Below are 6,721 nucleotides of genomic sequence, written 5' to 3'. Positions count from 1 at the left end.
GATCACTGTTCAAATTAGGGGAAAAACTGTAAAATTAAAAGTTGTATAATTCCCCATGTTTGAAAAGTGTGGCTTTTGTTTCAAGGCTCCTTCTCCTTCTACGGTGTCTCTCACACATTTGCAAATTGCTGATAAAGCTGGTGCCCTGTTCTATTTCCATGCGCACCTTTTATTTGATCTGTGTTCAGGATTGTAAGGTAATTTTCTGCTTAACTGAAACTGTTAATTGAAACTGAGGATTTCTTTTGTGTTTTTGCTCAAGGATCTTTTTTTCTCTGATTTGTCTGACATTTTACTCATTTTGTTGCATAGTAACCACAAACAGAAAGGTATACGCTGATACCTTGGGCATAATTTGTGCCAACTGTGGAAAGATAAGTACAGAGATGTGAAATATATTTAGCACTGGGCTAATTGCTAATGCTAATACAAAGAGCTGAAGTCCTGCTCTCAGTATAATCCTTTTTTCCACGTAGGCAGTTTGAACTTTTTCTTGTCCTTTTATGCTATGTAAATAAAAGTAATGTCATTATCTCCTCCTCTGAGCATATGAACTAAAATCAGCAGATTGTTTGGTTTTCTTTCAAACCTTTCTAGCCACCCTGCTTACTGATAACTTACTGATAACTGATGATAAAATAAAATGGCATCTTCTGGAACTGCCTCACCACGATGCTGAAGCAGCTCCAGAAGATGCAAATATGTTAAGAAAAATTTTATTTTTCTATTTTTCAACTTCTTTTTGTCAGTCAAATGAAAAAAAAAAATCCAACATAGCTGTGTTTAAAGCCTATTATTGGTTACTGATTCTCCATTTATTACAAAAGGACCATAAAAGGATATTTAGTTGGGAAAGGGGCTTCTGACGAGGCTTTGACAACCCATAATTTCAGCTGCAGACAGGCTGCCTGTGGATGTATGTGTGTTTATGTCTGCATGCTGGTTACAGATTGAGATCCCTGGTTTGGAGTACGCTCTGCAGGCTGGGAACAGGATGTTGAGATGACAGCAGTCACAGGAGGGGGTTATCAGATGTAGCCGTCAGCTGACAGACTTATTGCACTGTCTGTCCCCCTCCTGAGTCGAGGCCCAGATACATACTGTATTAGGCCAAATGCTGCCTTACTGGCCCAGTTTATGTACAGCCTAGTTTGGAAGTGTCTGGAAGGTATTGTGGGCCATCCCTGTAACATTTCTAAACTTAGTTCCTTTGATTTAATGTAACTAAAAGAGAAAAAAAGACCAAGTGTGTCAGGTAAATTAGCTTTGGTAGGTGGTAAGTTTCAGTATTTATTTGAACCAGATGTCGGCTCGTCTGGATTCTGTGCCTGTTTTATTTAAATTGGACGACTTACTAGGTACAAGATTGATTTGTCATAAAAGTCTCCCTGATGGTAAAACAGCTTTTAGATTGAGTGAGCAGCTTTTAATGAATTTTTAGGGCCCATAGCATATACTATTTGCCAAAAACATTCACATAAATCTGTCGCGCAGATACTCAGGGAGACAAAAATAAGCAAAGAAATATGCAAAAAGGGGAAGTAAATAAACGTTATCTGTGCACACATGCATATTAATTTGCTGGGAACACTGGTGCACACTTATTTTACATACAGAAGCACAACTCCCAAAGTGTACGTGTTTCAGGGCTAAAAGAGTGAACGTGTCAGATCAGTTTTAATTGGAGATGCTCTGGCCGGCCACAGAGCAGGAACAACAAAAAGCTTTTACCGAAGAATTGTTTGGCGCTTGGCAAAGCTTCCCCATTTGAAAAACAGCAAGAGACAGATTTGGATTATAGCAGAAGCCAAAACAATATCTCTGCTTGACTGGAGCCACAGCCTTTTGTCTTGGCTTAAAACAAGGTTAAAAGCACTGAGGCAATCTGTCAGCATTACCCCTGATATAATTTCATTATTATGTAGCAATTGGCCTCACTCGCAAAGGCAGATGGGACACAAATTCGCAACAGGCGCATTGATGTAAACACTTGGGTTGTACTCAAAAGTTCATTTCGCCTTATCAACAAGGGAAGTGGGGTGGAGGTTTTGTGATATCTGGCACTTGACATTTTAGTAGTAATCTTGATTTTTGATTTCATCCCGGACCACAAATGGTGTCCAGATGTTTAATTTTTCAGCAGCCTTTTAATTAAGAAACCCGTCATGCTGTCAAATGCCACTGTCCCAGTGTTACAATGAGTAACAGTGTCTTTGTCTGAAAAAGACACTAACTAACAGAATATTAATAATAATAAATGATAAAAGAAGAACAAAAATCTCTTGAAGTGTTAGAATTGAGCACAACTCAATTAATTTGAAATTCTTAGTCACATCCTTAAATAGCCAAGTAATGTTGTAAACAATGGCATGTGTGCCATTTGTATGTCTAAATGTTAGCAGTCTAGGGTCCGAGGTCTTCAAGATATCATTTTCAGATTTTTTGTGTGTACATATTAATAAGAGGTCACGCTGATTTAATTTAGGTGAAAATCAGGTCAAGGTCACGCCACATTATTCACAATTTTTTATGGATCGTCTTCAAATGTCACAAAAATATATTGTTCCTTAGAGGAAATTAGTTTCTAGTTTGGCTAACCAATATACCTTGACCTTCATTGTTAGCACCCAAGGTTAAAGTGAGAAAAAAACAACAACCAATAAACGATATTGTAAAATATCATATGAAAGGGCATGGAGAGAGCTGTACAACACACGTTTTAAATATGAAGCCCTATAGTGGCACGATGATGCCATAACAAGCTGATGTCATCACATTGTAGCAGAAACATAAAACATCAAAGTTTTAGTAAAGCCCTCGCTCTTTAGGGAGCTGTGCCCTCTGATTGTTTTTGTATTAAAAGCCTTAATCTGTGACTGAGAATTAGCACCTACAAATATGGAGCTAGGGTTCTCAGTGGGAAATGGGTGCCCACTCTGGTTTTGGAGTGAGTCACTGCCGGAGGTGGAGTGCTTCAAACCTTTCCGGTTCTTGTTTATGAGTGAGAGCAGAAGGTGGTGAAGAGAGAGCATCAAAGTGAAGCTGCTGATTTACAGGTCAATTTACATTCCCAACCTTATCTATAGCAACGAGCTGTGGGTAGTGACCGATGGAATGAGAGTGCAGATGGTGGAAATGAGCTTCCTCTGAAGGGTGTCTGGTCTCTCCCTTAGATTGAGGACCTTGATTATTTGGGAGAGTAACAGCCACTATATTCCTCCACATCAAAAGAAGGTGGTTTGATTATCAGGCGAGGAAGTTTCCTGGAAGGCTCCAAGGTGAAGTGGTTTTTTGGGGGGTTGTTCAACTGAGAGGAGAGCCAGGATATGCTGGAGAAATGATGTGGAACACCTCAGTGGTCCTCCAAAACAGCTGGAGGAGGGCAGTGTGGGCGTCTGTCCTTACACTGCTGCCCCTGCAGCGTGGATAGAAAATGGATTGGAAGGTTTGCAACTGTGACTCATCGAGAACTGTACATTTTATTAAATGTTCTTCCGTTTATGTATGCATGATTATCCTTGTCGTGTATCCCAACTGCTCTGACCTTTAAAGGGACAGTTAATGTGGACATGGTCTAAGGGCTGCCTGTTGCCCATTTAGAATAAGTCAGCCTGGACAGATTGGTCATTGCTGCAAGATAACACTCATTTCTGCCTTTAAGAATTATCACATTATCATTAGTTGTCTGGTTTTAATGCAGATGCTTTCAGTTTAGCCTGCTTCATATGTGTCTGGTTGTTACCCATCAGCCTATGAGGTGCTGTCTCAGGAACCAGCAGAGGCTGTGGGCTCAATATTGTAATAGCTAGGATGATTTTTAGACAGGGAGTCTCTGACAGGCTATAAGTACAACAGCCTGATGCATGGAGCAGAGCACCAGAGTGGAAATCTGTTGCTCCTGGGCTGTCTGGGGTTCACATCATCACAGCTGACAGCTAGTGTGCATAGGCACAGCATGTAACATGATAAAATGGGAGAAAGTCCAAGTCTGCCTTTGATTTGGTGAAATATATAGGTTAGATGTCTAATTTTGTACTGATGTATTTGTGTAACAAGAGAAAACAAAAACTCTTATATTATTTATTAAATGTTTTATTGTCTGTCCTTGCTAAGAGGTTTTAATAATTGAATTCATTCCGGTTTCAGTCAGCATAACCTTTTCCACAAGGCAGGCATTGTTATTCTTCAACAAAATAAAATATTGTCAAATCAAAGAAAAGTTTTGAACAATCTCCCCTGAAAGTCTGCCTTTTTCGATTCAGCTCCTTTGCAAATTTAAGACGTGGTGTCGGTACACACTCATGGACTCAGTGTGGGATTTAGCTTTGTTCACACCCTGTGCCACACATGTCCTTTAAAATGTCAGCTGGAGACGTACCAAATCTTTATTGTGACATTTTCAACACATGCTTCTCATAATGGGGTGGTTGCACGCTGTCGCAGAGAGATAACTGTAAAATCGTTGGGTACCATCAGTGTGACTCACTGATATCCCTTGATGTCTTTTAAGTTGATTACTGCATTTAATTCAGCGTAAACTCCACGGTGATGCCGGGTCATGGCAGGACTAGAAGAAAGCGAGCTGTGAACTGCACCTACAGTGAAAAGATTTCCTTTTCAAAAACCCATCCCAGTAGAACATGGGGTTACAGTGATAGGGTCATGAATATGGATGAGCTCAGATAGCATACCCTACTGCTGCCTAAGTGGAGCGATGGCCTAGTATTCTCATACCCACTGACAAGTACACAGAGGTTGGGTGGTGCAGTGCAAATGACATAATACCAGAATTAATATTCTATTTAGCTCATCTCCTGTTGACTACATCGCACCATAGTGCTCAGTGGCTGCTGTTTACACTGATACTCTCTCCCACCTGCTGCTTCCTCTTCTCCCTTTCTCTTGCACTTGTTTTTATGCAATTAGTGTTCTGTTTTCTTCTTCTTTTTCTTTCCTTTTTGCTTGGAATAACAATTTGGTTTCTAGGAAGAAAATTACAACAATATATGATAAAGATTTCCTGCAGCTCAGCCTCACTCCACTCAGCACGTTATTATGCTCATTTATTTAAATAAAAGTTTAAAGAAAGCATCTGTGTGTGCTTGTGAGGTTGCTCTTGGCACACCCCACCCAAACTTTCCTCCTCTGTTACTCCGAATCTACATAAACTATTTTGGGAACCAAACTTTAAGGCTGTTTGTTTCCCTTCGACTCGTTTTCATACAAAACCTTCCAGCATTTTCTGCTTTTATTCCAAACACACACACAAATGACAAACACACAGTGTTCAGTCCCCGGCCATGAATTTTTTCCCTTTTCACATGCTTCCTACTTTAATAATGAGCCGTCACCATGGTGAACATACAGGTATAACAGCTTGTGTATTTATAAGAGCCTCCAGCAGTCTGGCAGGAATAAGGACATCAGCTAAATCTGCATGATATGTTGATCTGTAGATTGGTTATGGTTGGTGGAATTTATCGCCATGAAGTAAAAGCTGATATTTCAGCAGATACCATTTTGCAAGAACATGGTTTAATTCCTGAAAAATAAATAAATAAATAATAAAGAAACACTAATGATAGTAAATGATAGTAAACTATCCCACTAGAAATGAATAAAATCTTTAATTAGTTCTTGAATTTTTCTACTTTTCTAAACCTCTATGAATTTAGTAGAATCATTATCAATGTGACTATTAATATAGAAATTCTTTTCAGAGTCAGATTTTGCAGTATAAGGAATAATGCCTTTGACCCACAATTTCAACTACAATTATTTCTGTGTATAAAACGACAGAGCACCTTTGTCTTTGTCTCATGTGCTGTATTATAATTTGTCTAAGGAGCATATAAAAAAGTCAGTTTGGAGAAGGAAGTGGCAAAGAAAGTGATGAGATTTGTCGATAAACTAAATCATTTAGATCTGTCACTCAGGCCCTATAGACCACAGGCAACTATCTGTCGCTAAGGAAAAGTGTGTATTCCCCAATTTGTTGGTGAGTGGTTGCTGGCTGTCTGTGAAATCGATTGCTAAAGCCCCAGTCAACAGCCCTGGAGACTGGTTAGTGACCAGTTAGCCTAGCAAGCTTTGAATCCTATGGAAAAATGTGAATTCCCTGACCGGATCTCAGGTTGCTCCTGGAAGTCACTAGGCAAAACTGGTTATAAAGACTTATATAGTGCTGCATCGAAAACTTACTGGCAATGGTAGGTGGTCCTTGCAATTGGTTTGATCAGCAGTAGGCTGTAGTGTGGAAATATTGATTGTTGGTCTACAACCAAGCACTAACTGCTCTCCCAGTGAAAGTGTGACGCTCTTTGGAAAAGCTGCAGATTTTGAAAGGTGTTGATTGCAAGGCTACGGTACAACTTTCACTTTGAAGGTGAAAGGTCTGTTAACAGTTTGTGTCATGCTTTCAAATTTCAAAGAGTGTTTGCAGACAACACAAGTCTCCATGGTTGACCGGAGCAATGTGCCAGCAACCAAAGCAATCACAAGGAGGTTTTTTCAGTGATGTGTGCGTTTTGCAACAGATTTCAGCTAGTTACAGAAGGCAACCACTCCCCAGCTGGTTGGGGAATACAGTTTTCCCTGGCAACTGGGTTGCCAACCAGTTTCCAGGGCTGTCTGACTGAGGTCTTATTTGTTACTGCAAATTGTGAAGTTGAGCAGTGTGATAACAGATGAATGCTTAAGTAAGAGGACATTTCAGACGTAT

This window comes from Aulonocara stuartgranti (assembly GCF_965226115.1).
Source record: "Aulonocara stuartgranti genome assembly, chromosome: 13".
Lineage (NCBI taxonomy): Eukaryota > Metazoa > Chordata > Actinopteri > Cichliformes > Cichlidae > Aulonocara > Aulonocara stuartgranti.
This window is presented reverse-complemented; position numbering follows the sequence as displayed.